We start from the raw sequence: 9,616 nt of genomic DNA on the forward strand, positions 1-9,616 counted from the left end.
TGTGTTATATACCAATCGGCATGAAGGCTATTCATAGTTTTAGGCTGGGACTGACTTAGTGATGCTAAAAGGTTTAACATTTGTTATATCAACAATATTTAGAGCATTGCTGTCCATGTTTCATTTTGATACTAACCTCAAGCTCATTGTCTCATCTGTATCCACCTCAGTACATTTACAGTGAGGGGAATACTTTATGATTTTTCTCATGCCTTTGAAAAGTTTGCAATATCAACAGATTTTCCAACTGTGCTACCCATGTTTCATCTTGTTAATACAGTAACTCATGTTCATGGCATCATCGCTAAACACACTCGTACATTGACCGAGAGTAACCCCTCCGCACATCCCATTTGAGACGACCGCATTAGGAGTACAACTGAAGCATCAATGTGTGCTCGATGTTATCCCCATAGCAACAAGATGCTATCCAATCCAGAGTGGTATCTAGGAGGACACCTGGACCGGTGGAAAGGAGGGAGATGAGCAGGAGGTCAGTTATGATCTTATATGTACAGTCAAACCTGCTTTAGTAACCACCTGTCTACAAAGACCACATTTTTTTTTGTTTCCCTGATAATGGTTTCTCATTGAAACATGTACTAAAGGAACCTTTCTACAAAGACCACTTTTGTGTTTCCCTTGGGCGGTCGCTATAGACAGGTTTGACTCTCACTACCACATTTTTGTTTCTTTCATTAAAATTCAAGAAGGGTGAAGGCAGTTTGCCCACAAACTCTAGGAGCCGTGACAAGAAATGCCCCAGTTCATTGTCATTAATGGCTACATGTTACAATTTTTTAAAGATAGGAGGATGTAATTGTTAAACTATTTCGACTTTAACAATGGCCTTGTAGAAAAATGCCCTTGGAAACAAAACCCCGCTTAAAAGATGAGCCTTGCTGTTTAAAAGGAAATGTCTCCTTTGTTTAAATTATGAATTCAAGTGCGAATAGATACTGTGTATTTTAGAAAGAAAGATGACTGAATATTTTGGATAATTTTGTTTAACTCTTCATTTGCTTTGGTCAATAAATTGAACAAACTGTGGGAGACCACATTCTAGGCGATTGAGGATTTCAATCAGTATCGGTTAATGAGTTTTTTAATGTTTGTTTGTTGTATCAATAATATTTACAGCATTGCTGTATGTGTTTCAGTTTATTCCAGTCAATTGCACTTATTCTTTCATATGTAACCCATCCTGATAAATACTTATGAACGTTTAATAATGTTTATGATATGAAGAGTTTGCATAATCAATAATATTTCAAAATGACTGTACATGTTTCATTTTGTTACAGTTAATCACGTCGTCATCTGGTACCATCCTTATACACTGACTGTGAGGAAACCCACCTGTGCATTCTATTTGGGATGACTGCACCAAGAGTGCAACGGAGGAACCAACTTGTGCTTGATGTTATCACCATGGCAATGAGATGCTTTCCGCATCCATAGTGGTATCCAGGAGGAGAGTGGTATCCAGGAGGAGAGCAGGTCCATGAGAGAGGAGGGGAGGAGGCAAAGGGTAAGTTCTGATAGGAGAGTCCTGGGGGTGTTTCACAAAGATCCTAAGTTGAACTTGTCTTGAAGTTAGACTTAAAAATTATAGAGAGCCATTTGTAGCCTTAAAATAAAATATATTCAAAAGTGAAAATTCATGTATTTTAGACTTTTTATAAATTCCACATCAAGAACTTGAAATTTCCTTGATAATAGAAAATATGAATGATTTGAATCAACATTTTGTGCCTTTTGGAATACATTTTACAAAATATTGTCATTGATTCTAACGGCTTTCCATAATTGTTAAGTCCAACTTAGAGATATGTTCAACTTATAATATTTGTGAAACACCCCCTGATATGATTACCATTGCAAGGACCTCTTGAATGGAAACTTATTATTTTCCATATAAACCTGTCATTACTTAAAGGTACTCACTGGCTAAAATTCACAAATTTATGTTAAAAAGGAAAAAAATAAAATGCCCCAAACAGCTTGAAAATGTCTAAAAAGTAATGGGCAAATAGGGAGAGGAAAATAATCATGTGATCTGCAGCCCCCCTCTCCCCTCACCTGATCATCATTTCATAATCTTCAATACAAAGTTGTTTGTTAGTATCAGTAAATTAAGGCCAGATTGGAAGTGCATGCTGTTAAAAATGAACTATTCTTCATTGGGAAGAGTCCCATTTCCCAAGAGATATCCAGGTACCGTACAATTCTTTCAATCACACAAAAAAAATGGTTAGATGATAGTACATCTTTGTTTTGAATTTGGACCAAGTTCCAAAACTTGACTGCAGTCCAGTGATGCGCTTCCTCACATCTGGTTCCAATCGCCATTGTCGAGCTGAGACAATATTTCCTCAAATTTCAGTCTGCTTTATGATATATCTCTTAAAAAGTGACAAGATGTGCTGCACTTTCTTCGTCCCACGCACTTCACTCTCTCTCTGTCATTTCTTGATGAAAAAAATAAAACGAATAGCAAACAAATACATGGCAATAACTTAAGTGTATTTGTTATTCCTTTTTTGTGTGTTTTGATATTTGCTGTACTGTATTTATTGCTTGTATACATTTGATTCCACTACCTTTTGGGCTTTGTTTGTGTTCCAATTTCAGCATCAAAGGGGGGGGGGGCTGCTTTGCGGACATGGGCTCCATCTTGTCTTTTTAAAAATTATTATTATTATTTTATTAGAAAATCATTGAATACAGAACAAGAGTACATTTGGAAAAGAGTCACATGGATGCCCGAAAAAAAAGGTTAACTAAATAACAGTAACCTTAAGGTCTTCTTTTTCAATCCATGTGACTTTACAGTAATGGTTACAATACAAAGTGAGGTATAACAATTTATGCATCACTGAGAGATAGGGAATTGCAAGTTTGCAATGGATTAGAGGACTTGCGATTGAGTCAGATCAATCGCAACTCTTTATGATACGGGGCTCATGAGGCAGCATTTCCATCTTACGGAGGCCCGTGTCTCTAATGCAGCTCTCCCCCTCTTTGAGGCTGAAATTGGTACACAAACAAGGCTCAAAAGGTAGTGGAATCAAAACGAAACTTAGTTTAAGAACTGTCATGAATTTTGTGAGTAGTCGGGGAAGGTGTATTTATAAAGGGAGTTATTGTAAATAGAATTTTCAGTTGGCAGGGAGGTAGAGTGGATATATGATAATGCATGCCTGGCACTCACAAAATCATTTTGAATTATGACACTAACTTTCAAATTTGTGAAATATTCTTTCTTCTAAAAAGGCCGCTGATAGTAATTTGTGAAAGACTCTGGTTTGATCATTCTACCTATGCCTGGGTTGAGAGAGTCAAGTTAGCCTGAAGTGCCCTGTCATTTCCTCCTAGTAATCAATCACCCTCACTTTAATTAGAAAAGAAGGTAGAATCTACCATGGGGCAGTGAGGTGGAATATACTTAAATGATGATGGTAAAATAGTCATACCTCCATCTCTTGTCATTCGATATCAAATTCATTCTCTTACTCAGGAAACCAACAAAAACGACAACAAATAATGGATCCCCTAAAGTGCTTGACAAAATAGGCATCTTTAATCATACCTAACAAGATTCGCTTTCTCTCTCCTTTCCCCCATTTTTGTCAATGAAATAAAGGAGAAATGCCCCAAAATGAAATATGCATGTAATTTGTCATGCGATATTGTTCGCTAGCTGAAGTACATACATCAAGTCGACTCCATTTACGAGATTTACTCCGGGGTTGGGTTACGGGGTGGAGAGTGGCGGTTTGGCGTGGGTGCTTCCGCGGATGCCACCCCCTCGCTCGCTCTCTCTCTCTCCACCGGAGTTTCAGGCCCCCAGGGGAACCTGACATTCCCCCTCTACATGCTTCTAATCTGGCAATGGAACAGGGATGGAGGCTTGGAGAAGGAGTCCAGGAGGAGAGGGAGAAGGGAGTGATGGTGTTCACACTCGGTTGGGGATGGATAAAGCTGTGATTGTAGAGGGAAACAAAAAATTTAAGAGGTACAACTGTGATATTTAAATCGTCATTGATTACTAAGAATGAACACAGGAAAACCAGAGGCTGCTCAAACACTTTTCAAATTGGAATAATCTGTCAAGGATGCCAGATATACTGCTAAAATTAAAATGTTTGTAGATCATTTAAAGCTCAAACAAAGTTTTTGATCTACCCTTACACATTTTTCTTGCAAAATTGCAAGCAAAAGTAGAAAAGATATTCTTAATCATGAAATATTCTCAACTGCAACCCCGGAGCAAAGGCTATAACAAACCCAAGCCCTAACCCTCACCCTAAACCTTACCTAAAACCTGATAACAACCATAACCTTAACCCTAATCCAAACCCTTATCTTTGGTGAATTTGAGCCTAGAGCAGTAGACGACAGAGCATATGTGTCTGAGCGCCATATGATGTCATCATTAAGTAATACCTCACCTCCATTTCTTTAAACCCATCATCAAATCACTCTCAAGTTTAAACTGCCATATTCCAACAGCAGATGTAGAGAGACGCAAGAACTCTGGTAGTGTCAAAGTCAACAAAGCGTTCGATGGGCGATGTGAGAACGATCCTCACTTCTGAACACACCTTGTGGTGTCCTCTCCGAACCAAAGATAGGTCAGCAATTTAGATGGGAAGGAGAGAGGAAGGTGTCAAAAATAAGATATAGTTTCCTGGAAATTTGAGCCCTTCACGCATTTGTGGACGCTCTCACAAAAATCAATATCATACCTGGAGGCCATTTTGGGAGATATTTAGGATTTGTAAGTAAAGATGAAGCGGAAATTGATGAATCTTTTAAACTTCTGCCAACTCAATATGCGGGCACCCAGAGGTTTTTTAAGCATGAAAGAGTGTGGTGTAAAGAGATGATGCCCATTCTATATTCTAAGAGATGGAGAGATACCCTTTATTGTCTGCTAAGACTACAGACCCAGAAGGGGTTAACTTGATCACTCCCTTCTGGCGCTGAGATGATATCTTCTGTTTAAAGCGACAAGGGAGTTAACTCCATGTTTCATGATAGGAGTTAAGCCCTTCTGATACTCAGCAGACTGTTTTAATATGTCTTCACCATATCGGTAGAAAGAGTTTATGTAATAAAACAACTCATAAACCATTTGTAGAGTAAGATCTTTAACACTGTTTAGAGTAAGATTTCAGTTTGTTTTTGTAAATATTTTCTAGCAGTTGATAGGATGAGGACCACTTTTTTTTTTTTAATCTAACTAGATTTTTTTCTCACGTTATGGACTGTTGTGCATCATGAAATAAGTAGGACGAGCTACAAGTTTATTGTTTATGTTATTTTCTACGGGGAAACTCATTTTTTATGTCAATTGTGGGTCAGGAATTCTTCTTTGAACAAATAATATATCATATAATTTGCTTGTTTGGAGCCAGAAGGGCATTTACTCATAACATTATATACAGAGCAAACACCGTTCTGACTCCAAACAGGGCCCCATTTCACATAACTTGTCATCAGTGACAAATGACAGTTTTCGTTATAAGCTAGTGAAATCCTTGCTTCTGATTATCAGCAGATTTGTCACTGATTTTTGTCACTTGTCATTGAAAAAAGGCTTTGTGAAACAGGTCCCAGATGTAATGATCTTCCTCAATAACAAATGATGAAGTCTAAGAACTTTACCCCGTAACCTCCACCCCTTCCCATTAGCTGTGTGTATTCGTTCAGTTTTAACAGAGTCACAGTTGTCGTAATCAGCACCATCTCTTGTTAAGAAATACAATCCTATATTTTTAAGCACCTACAATCTCCTTATCTATCATTGCAAGTTATCACCGGCATCATCTATTATTCCTTATCTGTAACTTTTCAACAAATTAACATCAGCCTGACTTCTTGAGTCAGTCGTTGCCTGTTTTACTTCAATTTTGAGAATTGCCTTTCTGTCAAACGAAATTGAAGTTTCACCCCTACTAGAATGGCCCGTCATGTCTAAGCTTATCAAACCAATCTCCCCTCTCTCTTTCCACTTCATCGCCCCATCTAATCAACGTTTGATCATCTTCGTCATCGGGGTGATGCCATCCCTTTACACTTCTACCTGTCAGGTTCTCTCCTCCCGTCTCCAATCAAACCCCTCTGCTCCCTATCACAAAAAAAACCCTGTTCATATTTGTGAATAATGCTATATTGTTGGTTTGCATCGCTAAGCAATTTTTCTTGGTCGCTGTTCATGTTGGGGAAGCAATACCACAATATTATGGTTGTATTGTAGTAGTACTGGTAATATTAATATTCACTTGATTCAAAATACCATAATATATTGATATTATTAATAATGATAATAATTCAGTGTTATTGTGGTAATCCCCAGTGTGCCTCTGTTCATTATTCATATTGCGATATTCAACTACAGTATATGCCCCAGTTCGTATACCCATCAGCAATAATATGATATTTGCTTTGATCGACAAGAACCGTTTTGCATTGTGGTTAGCCAGCATGCAGTGCACATTTTGGCCAAGGGTCGGACTTCATGCTATGCTTTACTGCACAAGCCGTAAATGTTTCAGTTATTTTGTGGGGCAATTCCACGGTAACGGAAGGACACTCAGACAAGATTTTTGAACTTCAGGTTCATACTAAAAGAACTGTTTTATTAGTATAAGATGTGAAACAGTACAGATATAATACCTATATAAGTGCCTTTAATTCTCCCCAAAAAAATTGTCATTATAGTTAAGTAGTTTAAGAATGTGCATATTAATTATCTCGGTAACGGAAGGACATAAAAATGGACATGGTTTTTCCAGTTAATTAGTGTTTATCCAAACTTTGTGAAGTTGATGAAGCTTTCCACTTGACTGAAACACATTTTGTTCCCCATAGTTTAATACATACTAATAAAACATTTCTTTTAGTATGAACCTGAAGTTCAAAAATCTTGTCTGAGTGTCCTTCCGTTACCGTGGAATTGCCCTGTGGATACTGTTCATATCTAGGTTTGGTAATAGTCCTTTACTTTTTACTAGGTTCCATTGAAAGAAATAGCTGTAAAAAGCAGGAAGCAAAATAACACATTATTTGGTATTCGGTGAAACCCATTCACACTGGCAGATTTAGGGGCACATGTGACCCATGTCCCATGCCCCTAACCCTTTTAAACCCTGCGATAAGTATACACCTTAAAAAATGTGCCCCATCCCCCCCCCCCTTTTTTTTCTTCCAAGTTGATGACCTTTTTGTTATTGTGTTTTCATATTGTGTCCCTCATTTACAAAGTTAATTGCTATTTGGTAGCAAGTCCTACAAATACAAGCTATACTTGCACCTATTTTACAGATAAGTGGCAGATACAAGTATGAACAACGCTAACAAGGCTTCTAGCTTTTTTTTTCTCTCTCTCTCCCTCTCTCTCTCTCTCTCTCTCTCTCTCTCTTTCTTTCTCTTCTCCTACCATCCAATGTTCCTTATCAAACTCATCTTCCAAATCACTTTTCCATCACCCACTAACCATCTTCACTCCTCATCCATCAAATCATCCCACCACCACCATCTCTATCACTGGTCTTCATCTTCATCATCACCAAACATCATCCAATCACCATGACAACCAATTAAGCCAGGCTGCAATCTTGCCAAATCATATCCTCACTCTCTCCCTCTCACCATCTCTTTATTTTTGCAGATCTCGCCGCCGCCGCCGAGATGCGTGAAATCTAAGAAAGATGAAACTAAGGCATCTGCTTCAGCTCGTCACGCACGCAGCGAGCTGGAGGGGAAACTTCTCGCCTCCCCCGCTTCTCTGGATCTCTCTCTCTCTTTACCCCTCCTCCCCATCTTCCAGATTCCCCCAGAGGATGGGCTGAGATGGGGGATGCGGTGTTGCGATGATGGAGTTATGGCATCCGATAGAGTCCCCCTGATTAGTCACCTGGTGGTAGTCAACATCCCAGGATAGTTCAAGATTAATTCCCAAGCGATGGACTTAAATTGTTTTCTTTAATCTTTGGGATACGTTTAGCAGCTTTTATTGGATTTCTGGGTTGACTCTTCAGGTATTTGTTCTATTTCATTACCATAATGTGTTCTTGTTAGGCGTTGGCATCTTCATTAGCAAAGATTACTTCATTCCTGGAAAATGGGATTTTTCACAGCTAAAGTCCTTTTAGAAAAATTGTCTGGAATATCAGGTTACTAGAAATCAAATTTTAATTGGATAATCCATCATCTCCAATGAGAAGGGATGACTTAAAATGATAATACTCCCACAAAGAGATCCAAGTTTGACATTTAAATGTAATTATGTAAGCTTTGCATGTTCAAATAGGATTCAAATTACTGTGGGTGAATACTCCCTCGTCTTGAAGACGTAGTACATTAGTTTTTTATGTGTGTGTATCTAAACGTTAAAAGCTATAGCAATTTCTGTTAAGTATTAAACTACCAATGTAGCTTGGCAAGCATTTTACTTTGTTAATTTTACGTTCTTAGGTAACTCATCGACAAGAAGGATGAGAACTGTTTCATTCAACTTTTCCTTATCAGATTTGCATTTCCGGTACTAACATTTTTCCTTGATTTTCAAGACATATCATGTGTAAATTTCATTTTCCGTATTTCAACGAGCAAAAAAAAAAAAAAATTTGAAGGAAAATAATGGATTGTGCTTCACAACATTAAGTGGATTGGAAGGAAATTGAAACTTTTGTAGTTATACAAAAATGAATTACGATGTGAAGTACACTTCTTTTGTATGAAAGAGAAAAAAGGACAGTAATTCTGTATTACAAGGATGATCTGCAGGCACAATGGTGCTTGAAATGTATTCACTTGTATTTTTCTCTCAAGATTTTAGATGACTGAAAGCTTTTGAATTATGAGCAAGGAGCCATAGATTGACCCTTGTCCGGCAATCATCTTAAATTAACTCCCACTTGCAATGTTTGAGGGATGTCCACTAGCAATATTAGTTTGTAGGGGGGCTTATTGCTGAGAGAGTTATGATTATGAAAGATTATATTTGGACTTTATTGAAGCTGACAGGCAGTGATTTACTATGGAAATTATGAAATTGTACCCCAGTTCATAGAAAATATTGTTATCATTATGAATAAATGTTGTTGCGAGGCCTTTTGTAGGACTCTGTTGAACAGGGAATGGATATTATAAAAGTGACTGCATGACGATTTTAAATTCTGCTGTAGTATATATTTCATAAATCTGTTTTACAGTTTTCTTACCTTCAGTATTGTATTTAAAAACTTAAGAAACTTTGTCAGCAAATTTTTGTTAAATCAAAATGTATTTATTTATTTCAGTGAATATTTTTATTTATGTAAATGAATTTTGAATTTCAGTTCAAACATGACATATGATGGAGTTTCCTTAACTTGTGTTGAAGAATAAATTGATTTTATGAATATTTTGAGTAATGTCAATTTTACTTTGAGTTAGATTGATATCGTTCTGGTGAGAGTGTGAAAGAGTGAGAATGAATCTGACAGTTAAGAAAAAGAGGAACACAGGTAATAACAAGGTTTAATGGAGATGGAAGATTGAACAATTGTTGAAAAGATAAATAGAGATAACAAAAATATTTTAAAAAAGAGCGAGAGAGAGAGAG

General features: G+C 37.3%; 1 long non-coding RNA gene across 1 annotated transcript; it reads left to right on the forward strand.

Annotated features, from left to right (window-relative positions):
• Positions 1-288: 288 nt before the first annotated feature.
• Positions 289-9,284, forward strand: LOC115923076. The gene is made up of 3 exons (XR_004063762.1): positions 289-493; positions 1,305-1,531; positions 7,679-9,284. It is a non-coding gene; the product is annotated as an uncharacterized LOC115923076 (long non-coding RNA).
• The last annotated feature ends 332 nt before the right edge of the window (positions 9,285-9,616 follow it).

This window comes from Strongylocentrotus purpuratus, unplaced genomic scaffold, assembly GCF_000002235.5.
Source record: "Strongylocentrotus purpuratus isolate Spur 01 unplaced genomic scaffold, Spur_5.0 spur5_scaffold_13, whole genome shotgun sequence".
Classification (NCBI taxonomy): domain Eukaryota; kingdom Metazoa; phylum Echinodermata; class Echinoidea; order Camarodonta; family Strongylocentrotidae; genus Strongylocentrotus; species Strongylocentrotus purpuratus.